This window comes from Lepidochelys olivacea, assembly GCF_965140295.1.
Source record: "Lepidochelys olivacea isolate rLepOli2 genome assembly, chromosome: 5".
In the NCBI taxonomy this organism is placed as follows: Eukaryota; Metazoa; Chordata; order Testudines; family Cheloniidae; genus Lepidochelys; species Lepidochelys olivacea.
This window is the reverse complement of record NC_140415.1, coordinates 88,068,893-88,088,071: the sequence shown is the minus strand read 5'-3', so window position 1 is coordinate 88,088,071 and position 19,179 is coordinate 88,068,893. Positions and strand designations below refer to the sequence as shown.

The 19,179-nt window shown below is 37.1% G+C and overlaps 1 long non-coding RNA gene across 1 annotated transcript in view; it reads left to right on the top strand.

Annotated features, from left to right (window-relative positions):
* LOC311521386 overlaps positions 1–18,188 on the top strand; it is a 126,369-nt gene extending 108,181 nt beyond the window's left edge. The window contains exons 2-3 of the long non-coding RNA XR_014711880.1: positions 16,471–16,659; positions 18,041–18,188. This is a non-coding gene — a long non-coding RNA (uncharacterized lncRNA). The remainder of the gene's footprint in view (positions 1–16,470; positions 16,660–18,040) is intronic.
* Positions 18,189–19,179: the final 991 nt, after the last annotated feature.

Genomic DNA, 19,179 nt, shown 5'->3' with positions numbered 1-19,179 from the left:
AATGGAGTGTGATTAGGTTGGAAACATTAGAGTTTGATTGAAATATATCCTTTCTACTGTATTAAGTTAAAAATAGTCATTTTGCCACTTAGTTGAATGGATTGTTAGCTGTGACTTTTTTAGCTGCTTTAATGAGTAGTTTGAATACTTCTAAATCTGGGGAGGATTTGTCAATCCCTGTGTTAAGATGAGATAGACTAGTTTATTGCTCAACTGACTGTATATACAGATACAGGTAAAATTTGCTTTCCACTGATTTCTGAAAATAATTGCCTTTCAAAAAATACCTATGAGGATGGTTAAGTAGTGGTCAGAAGATGTAAAAAATAAACAAAGTAGACACAAATCATATATATTTTTTTAACTAAAGCTAAAAGAAAATTTTGACTGGAATAGTTTTCTGTCAGAAAATGCTGATTTGACAGATTTGAAATGTCACCCTGCCTTGTTTCCTGCCAGTGCACTCACTCACCAGCCAGCTGGCAGGCAGGTTGCCCAGCTCTCTGGGATCCCATGTTCCCATGGCAGCCATTCTGCTTAGGCTCCCATGCTCCATAGGCTGTTCTCCTAGTGTGCAGGAGGGCTCCTGGGTTTCCCAGCTGTCTGGCTCCAGGGGTGGCTGGGATAGTGGTCTCCCTGGATAGTCAGCTCCCCAGCTGGCTAGTTCCCGGAGATACTCCTTGGCAGGCAGGAGGACCTTAAGGCTGTCTAGCTCATTTGCCAGCCAGACAGCTCCCTTCCCAGAATTTTTCAAAAAATTGCTTTCCATGGACAATGTCACACTTTTACTTCTTCTTCTGATTCAACAAGTAAAAATTTTTTTTGAAATATGAAATTGTCTATAGAATGGGAATTCTGGCTTCTGCACAGCTCTAATGTAGGTAAAATGGGGAAAACAATGATAGGAGGTGGTTTATTTACCTTTGTGTACTGATACGTTATCTCCTTCAGGATTTTGCCATCTGCAGAGACAGGCAGTCATTGTGTGTTCAGTTCAGACTATAAGAGCTTCACATACTGTAAGCTGTCTCCTAGAGACTTTATTTTTGTTGTTTCTTGTTTGTTTTTTCTCTAAAAAGAAGGTATTCAAAGTGGAATATACAGTATCTGTGTATTGGGTAGTTTATATTAAAAAGATTATTCTACATGTTACCAAAAAACCTGCTACAGTAAAGGTTTCAATCACTGAGCAACCTCTCCTCACATTCTGTAACATCTTACTCAGTGAGCAGATCCATTGATTTCAACTTACAACTGAATTTAAACTTCATTTTACTGTTGGACTAATCATTGAGGGGTGCTGCCATGTGTGAGCAGTGATTGTCCCTGAAGTAACACTATTGTAATAACTTTTTATAGCAGTAAATACATATAGAAACCTGTAGACTTCCAAAACCTATAATTCTTTGATCTCTGTAGCTTTATAGAGGAAGCTTAGTATTTAGAGGCTTTAGAACAAAGTCTCTTTTATTAAACACTGTAATATTAAATAATGGTATAGTCAGAGCTGGGTGGGGCCTAAAGGAAACGCTAGCTGTGAAGCCTTGAAACTTTGTATTCATGTAACAAGGCCTACTTGTATAATTCACCAAGCTGGAAAAAGAAATCCAAAACCCCTCAAACTTGGCAGAAGTTTGCATTCAGTTTTGAAATGTGTGGTTTAAATCAATCCAATCCCTAGATTTGACTACCTTCTACAAGTTATTGCAAGATGAATGCTGAAAAAAATTAATAATGAAGGCTGGAAATAGAAATCTTTGAGAAGATTTTACCTTTTTAGGCTGAGGCAATAATTGTTATATCTTCTAATCATACATGTACATGTTAGATGAGAATATGCAACACTGAAAAAGCATAAAAATGTACTGTACTGACATGGGAGCAAATTTTTAGGCAGCCTTCATAAAAACACATTCAAATTCTTTGTGTATGCAAACCTTGTATGCAAAATTGGGAAATGTGTGTACACAGGTGGTTAATTTAAAGAATGTTAGATGGTGTGATGAGTAAATAGATGAAAATCTGACTATCTAGTGCAATTGTCATTATTGGACCTATTCCGGTTCCCATTGAAATTGGGAGTTTTACCACTCCCTAGAATGAAAGTAGAAAAGGACTGTTTTGTTCCACATTTCTTAATTTTTTTGCAAGTTGTACATCTATAAGTTGATAGAAAGGCATCTTAACTATAGAGGCCAAATTCTAATATATATAATATATATTTATATTTAAGCAAAACTCGCAGTCAGATTCCTAAGTAAAATTCTACATTCGTGGTATGAAGGATTTGGTCAAGCAGATTTGTGAGTTAACTTCTCAGATTTGTATGTAGAAGTGGGAAAAATTAGTTAAATGTTTTTTCATGAAAATCCATGAGACATTTTGCCCCCAGTTTTTCATGATCTCACACTTTTAATTATTTTGTGAATTGTAGGGAATGCTTCGTTAAAAGAGCCTTGTGAAATTTTGTTTGCTTTGATGAAGGGGAGAAGAACATTTTTTTAAAATTCTATCACTCAATCAGGTCCACAAAAATATGGAATCATTGAACAATACCGTAATATATCACACTTTAATATAGTCAAGCTGTGGTTGCTGCTGTGCATCTATTTCCTTATGTAACTATACACTCTTGAAATATAGTACTACTGTGATCTTAAAAAGGGATTTTTTTTCATCTGAAGGATAAAAGCCTCAAAATGCCAGTTTTATTGTTTATATAATACAGTATCTATCAAACCTTTCCTTAAATGAGGAAAGAAACCCACAATCTTCTAGAGGACTAATTAAGATAAAGTGATAATTTTCCACTGTTCTACAGCAGGCCTCTGAAAGTCCTCTAGGTTTTGTTTAGCAACCCAAACTCAAATGATTCTCATAGATTTCAAGTCCAAAAGGGATCATCACGGTCTTCTAGTCTGACCTCCTGCACACTGTGGGCCACAGAACCTCACTCACCCACTCCTGGCATTTATTCCTCTGATGTTTCTCCTCAGCCTTCTTTTGTTTAGGCTAAACAAGCCAAGTTCTTTGAGCTTCTTTTCCTAAGGTAGGTTTCCCATTCCTCTAATCATCCTAGTAGCCCTTCTCTGCATCTGTTTCAGTTTGAATTAATCTTTCTTAAACATGGGAGACCAGAATTGCACACAGTAGTCCAAAGGATGTCTCACCGGTGCCTTTCATAATGGTACTAACACTTCCCTGTCTCTACTGAAAATACCTTGCTTGATGCATCCTAGGACTGCATTAGCCTTTTTCACAGCTGAATCAGATTGCCAGCTCATAGCCATCCTGTGACCAACCAAATACATCCAAGATCTTTCTCCTCCTCTGCGCTTCCAAGTGATAAGTCCAGAATTTTATAACAAAAATTATTGTTTTTAGTCCCTAAGTCCAAGTTCATGCACTTTGCACCATTAAATTTGATCCCATTTCTATTACTCCAGCTTTCAAGGTCATCCAGATTTTCTTGTATGATATTCCAGTCCTCTTTCATATTGACAATACCTCCCAACTTTGTATCAGCTGCAAATTTTATTAGCACGACTTAATGTTTCTTATATTATGTCATGATATTATGGGAAGTTTTATTTACTAAACTCCTAGCAGGCAATGTCTACCCAAAGCCCTTTTCCAATATGAACCTACTTCTAAGTCATCCTAAATATTCTGCCATATAAAGGTGGTACATATTTTAGGCTCCCCGTTTTATGGCCCCCATCCTGTTGTAATCAGTTGTATCCAGATTTAGTTCTGTTCTTCGGTCTGTGTTAACATATGGATGTATCTACTGCTGATGATCAGAGTCTAGTTCTTGAACCATAGATTGACCTCAATTTTTACCAATATATTTCAAAGTTACAAAGGTTGCAGCCTTAAGGCTTTATAAGCTCTGTACTGCCAGGAGGTTACTTTCTTCAATGTTGATACTCAAATTTTACTTCTGTAGCAAACAAGAATTCAGACCAGGTCTACACTACAGAGTTTTTCTGGCATTGCTATGTTGGTCAGGAGTGTGAAAAAATCCACACCGCTGACTGACATAGGTATGTCATCAGGGACCTGCCATCAAGGACCTCCTTCTCCCCTCACCTCCCTTACCCCATGTAGACACAGCTAAACTGGTAAAATAGTTACGTCCTGGTTTAACTATTGACAAAAGGTCTCCTTATGCACGTATCAGATGCATCTCCTAGGGAGGTGGTGGAATCTCCTTCCTTAGAAGTTTTTAAGGTCAGGCTTGACAAAGCCCTGGCTGGGATGATTTAGCTGGGGATTGGTCCTGCTTTGAGCAGAGGGTTGGACTAAATGACCTCCTGAGGTCCCTTCCAACCCTGATATTCTATGATTCCTCTAGTGGGCTGGTACAATGATACTGGAATAGCTATATCTGCAATATCTTTTTAGTGTAGACTAGCCCATTGATTGATCCTAGAATCTGCCATCTTCAAGTTCACTGAGTCAGAAACCACCTGAGATAGTCTCATGATATTATGGCAGCCATAAATTCCTGAGTCAGTAGAAATGAATCATCATAGCAATTTACAGCATTATTACAGCAAACATTCTGTTACAAAAAGAACTATAGACAACCCCCCCACCCCAATCTAAGTAATGAAAAGGGAGAAATATTTATTTTGCGTATTTAAAGACCTGGCTGTACTGTGTGCAATATTTAGTGGTGTAATAAGTAATTGATTAATCCTTATTTATTTCGCCTTCATTTTCATTAATGTTATGCGGAGTATGTGTAGGTATTTTTCATTTTCTTGTCCATGTTAATTAATTAAGTACTTTTTCATATATTGTAGACTATATCAGTTTTATTTTCCACTTGGTACATCAACTCATCTCCTGGCTGACCTTGTGATGCCCTCTCCTAGCAGCACAGGATGGCAATTGGCATCCCGATGGAGTTGGAGCTGAAAGTGGCTTGTCCTGCTCTGCTCTGGCATCTGGCACACATCCGTTTAGCAGGGCCCTTTGTTCTGCGCTCTGCTCATGGAATCCTGATGGGGAATTTTTCCCACTTATCAAATTCAAATATGTCAGTAATCATTAAACACAAAACATTAAAAACAGCAAAATAGATTATATCCAAGCACAGAAAAGATGCCTTTGCCCCATCAGAAACTGAATAGATTTTTCCACTCAGACACATAGTAGTTGATAGGAGGTTGATTTGGCACATCTCCTAGATAGCCTTCACTAGCAGGATTCCTATGGATCCCCAGCTAGAATGTACAGCTTCCCTCCTCAGGTAGAAAATCTGTCAGGGAGCATTAGTTTTAGGTCTGCCAGCTCTCCCCAGGGTCAAAATACTCTGAAGGTTATATTTTAACAAAACACTGGATTGATTTACATGATTTTAGGACTGAATAAACATAAAACTTTACAGCATGATTCTCCACTGCCTTGTATTTTCCATCCTCAAGCCCAGCAGAGATATGTTCACCACCTCCTCCAGGTGAGGAGGGAAAGGATTCTCATGGTTTACCTTGGAGCAGCTTTGGACTGTTCTAACTTATGCTGGCAGTAACAGCCATTCCATTGTCCCACGTTTTCTGGATCAGAGCACATTCTCTCCCAGCTTTCCCCAACATCAGGAGTTTATTCATAAGGATGTTTCAGATTGTTTCCATGGTACAGTGACCAAACAGCAAAGTCTGATGGGGGTGGGGCCCTGGCCCTACTTCCTCTCTGTCCTTTTCTGCATGATTTGCTTCCTCTGGGAAAAAAGATTTAGCAATCCCTGTAGGTTCTGCTGTTTTGATTGGCCTGTCACAAGCATATTATGAGAGGTCAGTCAAGTAGTAGTATCACCCACACAGGCTAATCACAATCTGAACCTTTGTGTGTAACAAAGTACTGCCTTCTGGTGGTGAGCCCACAGAGATAAGGTGCTATTACTGTTTCTAGTTGTCACATGAATTTTGTTTTTGTCCTAATACTTATGTTTGGAGAACTGAAGGACCAGGGATCTAGTGATACCTGCAAGTGTGCATTTGTGATTTGCATAATAATTATGTCAAGAGCTAGGTGAACTTTTTCAAATGCAACTCCTTTTGCTGAAAAAGGCAGGTTGGGGGCAAACAAATCATTTATAGAATTTGTGTTGAATTCATCAAATTATTTTCACGGCAGGGGAGGGATATCTGAAAACCTGGAAATGTTTCATTTCATACACTTTTCAAAAATGAAAAGTTTCACCTTCAATTCAAAGTGACTTCATTTCAAATTGTACCTCAATTTTATTTTTTTAAAGGTTAACCCCCAAGACCCTCAGATAAAACTGAACATTTCATTTCAAGTAGGGCAAAATGTTTCATTTGACTCCTCCCACCCCCATTTTTTTATTTTGCGTTTTTTCCAAATGGAAAAGGTAAAAACTAACAAATCTTCATGTGGGGTTGACCTGAACGGATTGTTTCTATTCAGCCACTGAAATAAAAAAAATGTGGTCTTCTCACAGTTTCCCGCATGAAATATAACATCTTGTTTTAAAATCTTTCAAATTTTCCCTTTGATAATGTTAACAGTATAGTAACATTATTCCTTAGTTATTATTCTGAAGAAATGTAATAAAAACTCTGGCTGCATTATTTAGTTACGACAGTGATCTCTGTACTGTAAAGAAGATATGGGTTGTTACGGGTGGATGTTAAAATTCCTTGAAATATCTGCAGAAAATGCTTTATGATGGGAAGAGGGAAGAATAGCCTCAGAAAATGTACATTCCTTGGAGGGCTGTTTGTACTTTTACATGAGAGGATTTGATCAAGGACAGTTTATCTGATATGACTCCTTTAAACACCAGAGGTGGTCTGACACAAGAATATGTGCTGAAAAAAAAGAAGACCTTAAATTAATAACTCTGAGTATGAAGTCTGCTTCAGGAATCATCTGCAAAGTGGAAAATAATATTTTTGTTGTGAGCTTTTAGAGGCATCCTGATTGTCAAGTTGTCATAGCACATTTTTGTTTTCCTCTTTTAGCACATCTTTAAATTAATCCTTGGTTCTATTTACAGCCTACACACTAATGCAGCATGTTTTAAAGAGTTCACAAAATGCTAACATTCTTTCCAGGCACGAATGTTTGAAAATTAGGCTCAGTGTCAGTGTAACTTTAATAAAATAACTATATAAATAGGAACACCAGTGGTTTATTCAAAACGACAAAAATACAGTTATGTGGAACATAAAGTAGAGGAAGGAAAATGGAGCCAAAATGCTGCTAAGAGAAACTTCGAGCCTCTTTGCTTTTCAGAAATGTATTCTTCACTGTGCTGTGTAGGAGTTTCATAGTTAATGAGGTCTTAATAGCATTTTTGGCTCAACCCTAAATTTTTTTCTGTATGGCTAATGCAGAAAATTTATTCCAGCAGAAATGCAACATAGGAGCTTTTGCTCAACTTTTATGGATTAAAATTGCACATAATGAGATCTTTCTGTAACCAGGCTTTTTTGAGTGCACACATTTTGTGCAAGCAAATCTGTGTGCTGTATAACTTGATTCAGGAAAACTTTTGTTAGCCAAAGCAATTTTTTGTGTGCAGTAACAAAGTTCTGAACAATTCCTTTTTTTCATTATTAATGCCACCCTTTTATTTTACTCTTAAAATGGTATGTTTCCTGGATCAATATGTATTTCCTGTGCAATCATCTTGCACAATACAAAACAACTAAGACTATTACAAAGAGAATAAGGATGAGAGAGATAATTATTAAATAAGCAATAATACATGACAAGATGTGGGGAAAGTTAAGCAATAAGATACAATTTGCTATGTGGCTATGCTGAAATATCACCATAATTTGTGTGCATTATTAAACATGTCTCCAAGGGTCAGGTGCAGCAGTAAGCCCCAAAATGGTTTTGTTCTAGATTACATCTACAATTTTAGGTTTAGCTAAAACAGCTTATTTGGTTGTTTTTTTTGATTTACACAGAATTGGAGGGTAAATCTGGCAGAAATATAACTTCACAGAGGATTCTAGGGACTTCCTACTTCCATCTGTGCTGTAGATAAAACTGAGAATTGGTACTTTTGCTTCTGAGAGTAACCAAGTTTATGGCCTGAAGAGGTTTTAAAAAATAATTAAACATTTCTGAATCTCGTAATATATTCAGGTCACATTTGGTTTAAGCTTTGAGTGATTGACAGGGTCATTTTTATTTTATTTGTACTTGTTCAACCACCTTAAATACAGTGACATAATTTTGCAGGCTATGTACTTACTAGATCTATAGCAAACAAAATTCAGTGTTCACTGAATCTGATTTTTGACAGCTAGATTGTGGTCCTTCATTTCTCTTCCTCCACCTATGTGACTGGGAAAGAAGAAGGCTAGATCTGGATCCATAGCATGACAGTGATGTGCACTCTGATCTTTCCTGAGATTAGACAGCCAGTTCATGTAGGCAGCAGTAGACTCAAGTCTCCCATTAAATTTCAGACCATCCTCAAATTGTGCATACTCAGGAATTTGGATCTTCCTGGCTACAGGTTCCATGGATCCCAACAGCTGGCTCAAATTCTATTGTCTCTTTGTTATGCCACAATTTTATCATAAGTCTAATTTTGAAAGGTATTTAGCACCTGAAAATGCAGCTAGGTGCCCAGTGGGCTTTTCCCAGACTCTTGGAAAGAAAGACAAGATGCAATGGATGTGATTTAATTAGTCCACAAACTTTATTATTTAACTCATCTGGGAACTAACATAATTCATACAGTGCAAGTCATAATGCCTTTCTTAATTATTTCCACCGGGCAGAAGGCTGCCATTAGCCCTCTCTCACTTCCATAGCTTGCCCCAGCCCATTTTTGGAACCCCACTGCACTTCCCTCATCTGAGGTTTAAGAGATGGGGGGGAAAGGCACTGTTTCCTCACTGTGCTGAGTTTACACATCTAACTCCTCGGATGCAGTTAGGAGCATAGGTGCTTTAGAGAATCCCACTACCCATTCATCTGCATCTTTATAAATTTGGCCCATGATGCTTTGATTTGATAACACTGGAGTATTGGCTAGTTGAAAATCTGCTGCACCATACGTGGGGGGGTTATGTTTTCTTGGAGTGTATAGATTTTTTTTTTAAATGTGGGTTGTTTTTCAAAATGATTTTCATGAGGACATTTACAAATGAGAGAAAAATAGCTTTGGCAAAACTATCAATGACCTGATAGTCTTCTACATTGCAGGCAAGTACATTTGCAGTAAGTCATGGGTGCTTATTACAAGTTGGGGGAAAAAGTGATTAGGAGGAAGGATGTGATGGTAACACAGATATTATTATTCTGGAATAAATCCATAGTCTGTCTAGTTAATGTTCTGCCTCTGACAGTGACCTATGACCAGTACTTCAGGGGAAGGCAAATAAAAAAAACAAAAAACCAACCTTGACAATGCATTTAGTAAATTGAGATACCATACTATGAGGGAAGATGACTTCCTGGCCAAGGCTGAGGATTTGCTTGTGAGATGGGAATATTGTGGCTTCTAATAATTCTGTAATGTTACATTTTTTTTTGAAGATCCTATTTTTATTGGCGTGGAATCTTTTTTAATTTTGCAAAGACATTTACCTTAGTTATATCTTCTGAGAAACAACCTAAATATGGACTACATTTGCAAGAATTTTCTTGTATCTGTTTTAAACTGATTAACCATTTAATTTAGTTGAATATCATATTTTTTATATAGTCTGGAAAATCTGATTAGCCTTTCCTAGATCTTTCATAATTTGACATCCAGTATTATTTCTCTGTAGTGTTTAATCTTCCCTTTCTCTTTTCTATACTTAATGATCCCTGACTTGGATATTATTTAAAAATAAATTTCACGTTCACCCACTTCTAGTCAGGGTCAGTGACCTCTGAACTCTTCTGTTTCTGTTCTACCTTTTCCAAAGTATGTGACCAAACTGAAAACAATATTCAAGGTGATGGTGTACCAAGTTACTGATACAAGCTTAATGCCATTATAATATTTTCTGTATTATTCACTGAACATCACCAGTCCACATACTGATCCTGGGGCAGCTTGCTATTAACCTCGTTTTACTGAGAGAATTGCCAATTTCTTCTCCTACTTTGCTTCCTATCTCTTAAACAGTTTTTAATTCATATCAGAACTTCACCTCTGACACTGTGATTGTTGCCAAGTTCCCTTAATGACCTCTACTGAGAGGCTTTTATCACAATTTGTTGGGAAGTCTAAGTAAATTACATCTAATGGTTCTCCTCCTTTATCACTATATTGTTAACTATTCCAAAGAATTCTAACATGTTAGAACATAATTTACCCTTGCACAACATGCTGGATTTTCCCGGTCATACTTACGGAGGAGCTTGAAAGCGCTGTCATGTTTTTCTGAATTTTTCCTTTATTCTCTGGAGGGGCTTAATAATTTTAGTGTTTTATTTGTATCATTTTTAGATAGAGACTGATAGTCTTAGAAAGATAAGTAGGAGTAACTGGAATTTGGAGATCAATATTGATAAATAATCAGAGCCCACTTATTATGTACGTTTGCATGAGCCTAGAATATGTGCATAAATACAGGGTATCTGTTCTTGAAGGATGTATTAATTGTGTGTGTATGGCCACTTAAATGCCTTTCTGACCTTGTTCATGTACATCTATCTGATACTTCAAACACATCTATCAGTTAGCTTCATGCAAATGTATTTACAAAATCATATTCCCTAATCTAAGTATTAGTCCCCAGAGTTTGTTAGCAGGGCACTTAGTTTTGAAATGGTTTGCTGAAAAAATTTAGCAGGTTGATTTCTTCATCTGACCTAATCTTTGTAAACAGTTAGATCATCATGAAATCAAAATGAAATGTAGAATCCTAATTTTGTCATGATCATTTTGCACAGGCTTTGTGATTAAAACAAATTCTAGACACAGAAATCTGAACTTCAATTTTTCAAACACACTTCAGAAATTATTTATGGTGAAAAGTGCATTTTAATTTTATACCTCCAGAGTGATCATCAGAGGAAAATGAGTATGCTTTTCCTCTACAAATTAGTCAAAAAAGCATCTTAACCATTAGGACCAATTCCATCATTCTGTGTGCATTGAATTTTGGGGGGAGGGAAGGGGTATACCAGGGCTCCTTCTACCACAGGCATACAGAGGGGTAATCATAATTTATCTGTAGGAACTAAGAAGTGCAGGGTGCCTGCGTGTACATATATTTGCTGTGGAAGTAGACCTTAAGGTAGCACAGATGGCAGTGCTAGTGACTCAGGAAGACATGTTCTTGATAGTAATGAGTAACGGTCCCTGTTCCTGCATTTCAGCAGAGTGATTTTAAGCACACTTCTTATGCATTTTCAGTAGAGTTACAACAGTTACTAACTCCTCACGGTGGGGGGCATTATGCTTGCCAAAGCCACTCCTTGTGCACACTTTGTCACTGCCACATAATTTTTCTCTTAACTTTGAAGCCAGAAGCAACCCAAAGGCCTTAAAAAGGGGGGTTAAGGATGAAATTTCAGCCTTTATTGTGATCACTGGCAAAGTCAACCATTTATTGTTGTTTTAATATGCTATATATCTAACTTCTAGCTGTCATTAGCCCTTTTGTCTGTCCATTCTCTTGTGGTTGGTTGAACTGGGAGATCATGTTGTTCTAATCAGATTATGGCCCATCCTTTTTATCAGACTTGCTTTCAGAAATATAAAGACAATATAACTAAGCTGTTCAAGTAAACAAAACCCATTTCATAAACCTGTCCTAACATTTTTTTTATTTTCATTTTTACTTTTCATTCATAATTGGTAACAGTTGGTTATAAAAAGTCAGAAGGAGATTACAGAGAAAGATCTTGAAAAGAAAGAAGGTTTAAGGTTCTATTGAAGTTAAAAATTAAGTTTTGTCCATGAAACTTCTGCATAAATTATTCATGGGATACCATAGTGCATGAATAATTCAAGCTGTATCTTTAATTAGACACATAAAAAAAGTTCAGCCTATTGGTGCTTTAATGATCTAGAAGCAGATCAGATTTGAAACACAAAGAACACTTGCTCAAAGGGAAATTAGCAGATAATTATTAAACATCTCATTGTAATTGAACTACTATCAGTACTGTTTATATCCACAAACATACAGTTCATTATGATGTATAATGTATATGAAATGCCAATACAATGGAGACCAACAATGAGATTTTCAATGAAAATACAGTGGCATTTGTAGGCTGTTATTAGAACTAGAAAAATGAGCCATGAATAATAAGCTTTTGAGACCCAACAGTGCAAAATAATGAAATATTGTATATTGGCACATAATTACCATGGCTGGTTACTGTTGATATATTTTTGAAAGTTCGCATACAGAAATATCCTCATTACTGGAGTCTTGACCTTCTTGGTTTTGCTCTAATATAGTCTGAGGTGTTAGGGTTAAGGTCAGTGTCAATATCAGAATCATATAATGAAAATATGTTTGTCTTATTTTAAAATTTCTTTTCTTTCTGTTTTAAGACAACTGATCTGTCTAGGCATAGAAATGCTGGAAACTGTATAGATCTAGCCACTAGATCACAATGCAAATAACAGATCAGTGTACTGGTGATTTTCCCCTTTGGGGTGCTTGGAACACTGGTCAACTCAGGAACAAGGGAAAATCAAAGTAAGCATATTTTTCATACCATTTCTATATATTCTATGGCTGCTAATATATCATCAGAGTATCCATTTTCCAGAGGCAGGTGCCCCACATCTAATATTCCAAACCCTGTAGTGCATGTTCCAACAGGGTATTGCAAAGCAACAGTAGCAGATCTTCAGGAAAGTCACCCAAATTTAAAGGCAATACAGAGAAAGCAGAGGTGAGAAGAGACTATTCAAAAGAATATGTACATCTACGGAGGAGGAGTGTTACAATGCCTCATCTCAAATTTCTCTCTAGAACCCCCAATATTCTAAGCACAATCCAAGTGTAGTGTGATATGAGTTTTCATTATAACTGTTCTATGAGGTTGATGAGATGGCTATGGTTAGGCTGCTTTTGCTGGAAGTATTAGAATCAGTCAGTGGGAAGGGTTGGGGATTAGGCGATATTAGCAAAGAGCACAAGAAGCCAACCCTGGCTCCTTCAGGTGATGTAGTGCCTGGAGCTCAGAGTTTGGAGCCACAGACATTCTTGCAGATGGTCTTAACTTCAGGAGTGTAGCAGGGCTTGGGGACCTTGACAGCACAGCTCCTATGCCTTCCTTCTAGAATCTTCCCTTCACGCCTCCACCTCCCCAGTGCTGAATGATATTGGTGCGTGATGAGGGAACCAAAATACATTTATGCTGAGTGATCACTATTAAACTTGCCAAGAATCCCTGTGGCACTGATTGGGAGCAAGCCTTGCCTCTTTGCATCCTAGTTTTATACCACTGTCTCTGAAGAGCATCTAGAGTGCATATCATGATGATAACACACTACATTTGTGTTTACCCTATACCCAACTTCATTCTATTACTCATTTCTATTCATGCTGGTGGAGGCAGTGATCAGGTCACCTAAAGGGAAAACAAAATTATAGTCATTCTTTGCACTGCTCAGCCTATGTGTGTAGTTGGTAAATTCTATTAAAACTATTTCCCGAAAGGCAAAATGTTCCATATTCTTGGAAGCAACTGACAGCTATACTAGGGAAAGTTTTTACAACTGCTGCTTTAACAGTCAGATGAAAAAATAGTTACTCCAGTCAAATTTATTGACAACTTTTTATGGAATTTTTTTACTGCATATCTTCTGGTACTGCCTTCAATTTACTGCCTGCCATGGAACAGAAGATTGGCATTGGTAACATCTGATGTTTTGTACCTTCTTTCTGCGTGGATAGAGACATTTTAACCTGCGCTTGCTTGTTTTATTGGAATGTTCCAGCAGTTCTTTAAAACCTAATACACTAGTAAATCAATAATCACAGAAAAAGCCGAGGTTTCTACACTTCTTACATCCACAAGCAAAAAAGACTGTTAGGCTGGCAGCGCATATTTCTTTAGGCATTGCCTATTTTTTCTTTGACTTTTGGGAAAACAGTGCACTTTATTTTAAAGGTGAAATTAAATTAATTATTAATGCAGTAATATTACTATTCGCAAAATGATCTCCATTCCAACTCTCTTCTGATGCTATCTGTTTGAAGACTCAGAAGCCATTTTGCTCTGCGTTGCTGCAATCTGCTACAAAGTAGAGAGACATGCTGTGCTTTCTCAGAAAATTTGCTTTTGTTGTTTCTTGTGTTTTCTTAAACTAAAATTATTGTACTCTGAAAGTACATATTTGTTCCTTGAATGTGATAACACACCAATCTATGCACCAGATTTCATCAGCATATTCTAGCTACATTGCACTGCTTCAGTGACACAAAAAACTGCAAACTCAAACAGTCTAGTGGAGCCAAGTTTATGTCACCAGAACAGCAAAAGCATTTGAAGCATGCCAGTAAATCTGGCTTCTGATAATGTCAACCTTTCTTGTTCTTTCTTTTTTTTTTTGGTGTCTTGTGTGTTGGAGTGTGAGGAGAAAGAATGATATCAATGCATCTTAAACCAGTCCTTTCCTATCTTTGTATGGATCTCATGTTAATATTTGTGGGTATTATGTGGATTTAGGATAATATCTAGATCAAGGTTTGATACTAATTTCACATGATTATATAACTGATCTGACCAATAGCATATCATTTCTCTTGCGGGAGGAAAAAATGTCACTTCAGATTCAGAAATAAACATGTATATGTCAGTATTTAATTTTAAGAAATAATCAAAAATTAATTCAGTGATTTGAAGAGCTGGAAAATAACAGTGCATTTTGAGCCTGGCTGACTAATCTTACTCTCCCATTCTCTCTCTCATCCTGTGCCTTCAGGAAAACCAGTTCATCACTGGTTGATCAAAGATGTTAGTTTTCTAGGTCAGAACCTTTTTTTCTTTTTCTGTAGTTTTGATCCATGACATGAGCAAGATGAGGTGATCTGTAGTGTCACTAATGCTCCAGCTGGCATAGCCTCTCAACAGAAAATACTATAGAGCTATTTATAACAGTCAAAGAGAATGTCATTCTAACTGTTAGACATCTGATAGAAAAAGCCAAAATAACTGCTAAAGCAACAAAATACATTCTCAGTAAAATGTATCTGCAGAGGTGTGTGTGTGTGTATATATGTATGTAATATAGCTGTAAGATCTTGGCATCTGTCATGTCTGGAAGGCTGTTGTTTCCCCATTTTTCTCCTTTTGTCATCATGCTATAAGTTTTAGCTTTAAATAAAAAACATGTAAATAAGTGGTACTTCTTAGTAGCTTTATCTGTTCCACTATATTTATACAGGGAGGGGGCTTCCTGAAGAAGACTATATTGTAGTTAGCAATAAGACATATCTTACATGAAGGATTTTTGTAGTCTCAGTTGATTGCTTCATCTTCACAGGATGTATCAAAGATCAGGTTGTCAAGAAAACATGAACAAACTGTAACCTGATAGCTCGTTTGGGTGCAAACACATTTATGTGGCCCTAGAAGCCATATAAACTGTAAAATTGCCTGCTATTCCATATCTCTGATTGTTAAGTTGTAGGTAATTTTCTAGGTAGTATTAGCAGTTAGGAAGTTGTGCATATTTGATGCCATTTCACAAAATACTTAATATTATGTGCATAATTTAGGAAGTCATATATGAGATTCTTGGAAATGATACATAATGTGTGCTTGGTAAAATGACCAGCTTTGCCATAACTTTCTGTTGTCCACTCCTATAAGCTACGTATGCTTTTGTGCTTAAAGGATTTCTCAGAATTGACACACTATCTAGTTGTCTCAGTTGTAATTATTCTCTCTTTAAGTAATGCTCGTGTTGTTATCGTTTGATCCTGATATTCAGCTGCTCTGTGCTGCATGGTTGGCACATGGTAGTCTTAAAGCAGTCACATTGGGTCACAGAACAATCATCCCTGTTTAACAACTCTCTGGTGGCACAGATCTGGCATAGTATTTCATACATTCTGCCTCTATTTGCTTAAGTAAGGGGCCATGGCTGCAGGAGAAGAAGGTGAGACCAGGGATTCATTATGCAATGGTAATTATCACAGTTCAGGGCAGCTGCCTCTATATCGGGCCCTTGCAATGATCAGAAAAAGAGATGGTTCTAGGCATGTGCAAGAAGAGCACCATTTTGTGTGTGGTGCTGTCTTGGTGACCAAAACTCTCTGGAAAAGAATAGAATTAGGTAAACTATCTGTAGAGAACAGTCATCTGATGAATTTTGCCCTCTGTTTTTGATTGGTTCACAAACAGACTTTTTTCTAACAAATCTGCTCATTATGCAATGAATATGTGTGAACAAGTGTCAGTGGCATACATTGGATAGAGATAAACATGGCATGTCAAAATTTGTTTTTTTATACACTAAAAAACACTAATATTTTTGGTTATTTACCCATCTCTTCTCAGGAGTAATAGCCATGAAGTGTGTTTACAAAGAGGAAGGATGGTCTAGTGATTACAGAAGTAGGACATGGAAGACCTCAGTTCAAGTTCTTCCCCTGGTACTGGCTTCTTGTGTGACCTTGGGCTCATCACATAGCCACTCTGTGTGTCCCATCTGTAACATGAGGAAAACAATGCTTCTCTACCTATCAGGTGTGTTGTGAGGAATAAATACATTAAAGACTGTGAGCTGCTCAGATGGTACAGTGGCGAGAGCCATACAAGTACCTTAGATAGCTTTTTATGACCTGTTAAGGATGAAAAGATTGAGGAAAGCAGCACCCTATTGGCAGCCCTTGCACATCCTTTAAAAATAAGACTGGCACTGGCCAAGTCCATTGAATCTGAATCTCATTAAGGTTGAATTCCACTTTCCAGTGAATTTCTGTTGACTTCAGTAGAGCTATGACAAGTTGACACCAGCTGAGGATCTGCCCCAGAAACTTTAACATTTCATAAATGGGGAATAACTAACTCTGTGTTGAACAGTAATAGACAACTCTTCAAATCTTGAGACCAGATTCTCATTTACACTACATTCACATTTATTATGCAAGGTATAAGGCCTCTTTACACTGAGAGTGGTAAAAGAGCACAGATGAGTATAGGTCTTTAGAGTTCAAGTTTTATTGGGATAAACATCCAAGAGTTCTGAACTTTGTTCAGCGCGTGAAAACCTCTGATAACTATAAAAGTAATAAGAAACTGTGTGAGGATGCTGCAGCTTATCTCCTTTGGCAACATATTGCATTGCTGTCACACACACCAAAGAATCACATCCCACCTATTCAAGAAAGACTTCTGAAAATACACATCGGCTTATCTTTCAGCTTCTGGACTATTTAGTAGATGTTGGCTGAGAAATGAAGTTCAAATAATGATCCAGTTTGTATAAAACTGAGTTTGGCTTTGAGGCAAAGACACAAAGACAGATGAGAATATGGTGATTGGGCCCAGGAGTACACACAGAGAAGGGGGTAACTTTTTGGGCAAAAACAAACTAGCTTTCTGGAAAGGGGAAAATACATTGGGGGTTCTGGCCTAAATGGGTCCCAGGCTGGGTGCCAAGAGCTCCTTGGCTCCCTTAAAGAATGTAAGCTGGCCTGTTCTTTCCTATAATTCAAGGGGGAAGCCCATCTAAATCAGTTTGTAGTGAAGCATAAGATTAGATTGGGCGAATTATGCGTGTAGTCTATATGTTGTTCTGAACTCATTTACTCTAATGCTTTGTCCCATTGGCCAGTATAAACATACTTGTTTTAGAAAGGTTGTTGGTCACTATATCACTGGCCACAGGTCCCCCAAGTGGGCACCAAAACCCATTTGGGCCTGTTCATTAATGAACAGATGACACAGACAGGGCCGTACCTGATCCTGAACTAAAGTAATGGAATGAGACCTGACATCTGACAGTGTGCACTGAGAAACCAGAAAGGGGACAGAGTTGCAGCTAGCCCTGGACACTGAGTATCTCAGGTTAAGGTTACACACTGAAGAATAATGGTTGAGTCCATTCTACCTTTCATACCTTCAGACATCTGCGCAAGGGGAGGAGAGAGGATATGGCCAACAGACACTGCTCACTGGAAGATCCCAAGAGCTCCAGGCACAGCTGCCTTGATTACTCAAATGTGAATATGCAGACATCACCCAAACAAGTAGTAGCCATCAACTTTATTCTATACTTGCTTTTAATCACTTACTGATACTGTATTTTACAGCAAAAACTTCAGGTTGTAGTCAGTTTCACTTTTAAATGTTCTTTTGTGTCTCTTTCCCCTCTCTCCCTTCTTTAATGGAAAAACAAAGTGGTTATTCAATGTAAACTTACATTTAGATATTAGTACAAAATTATAATGTGTAGGCATTTATATCTAAAATTGCATTGTATTGTGTCTTAGTAATCAAAATATATATCTTTATGAAAAATATCTTCATACATAATATTATTTCCAAGGTGTTTTGCTTTGATTCATTTGTTCTTTATTCAGTTGATCCAAATGTAAATACCTAAGAATTTCCCTGAGGACTTAACTACCCCTGTTCCTGTTTAAAAGTGGCAATAAGTGTCAGCTTATCCAGTGCATGTTTACTGTTTCCAATAACAATGCATTTCATTTCTAAATTGTTCAAATACCTTAACTGCTTTATTGTGTTCAATATAAACTGAAAACAAATACGCAGAACAGAATACATAAAAGAAGGAAGTTTCTTTTCTCTCTTGGAAAAAGAACAGGACTATTTTCAAGGAATGTAAATGGAACCAAGTATTGAAAAATGACAAGGAGCAAAAAGTAGGCAAGACAAGCCTACAGTAAAAACAAAGAAATTCTTTGGGAACAAGGGTATGCAATATATGAGGAAAACAGTACTGTGGGGCATAACTCAAAATACAAATACAACAGAGAACCTTGAGGCTATAATTCAAATAGATTGAAGATGATACATGAAAAGATATAATTGTGCTTACAACTAAGAAGTTTAAAGGGCTTTTATAAACAGTACACAATAGCAGAGAACTGAGAAATAAAGTGACACTTCAGGCAGGGTTTACAAAATGCAGAGGTGTCAAACGTCTAGCCTGCTTTCATGTATTTTTTTTCATGTATTTTATTTTTCTGTAGGATATAAGATTTCATTTAAAATCAAATGTTTCTAGCTCTCTTGGTTACT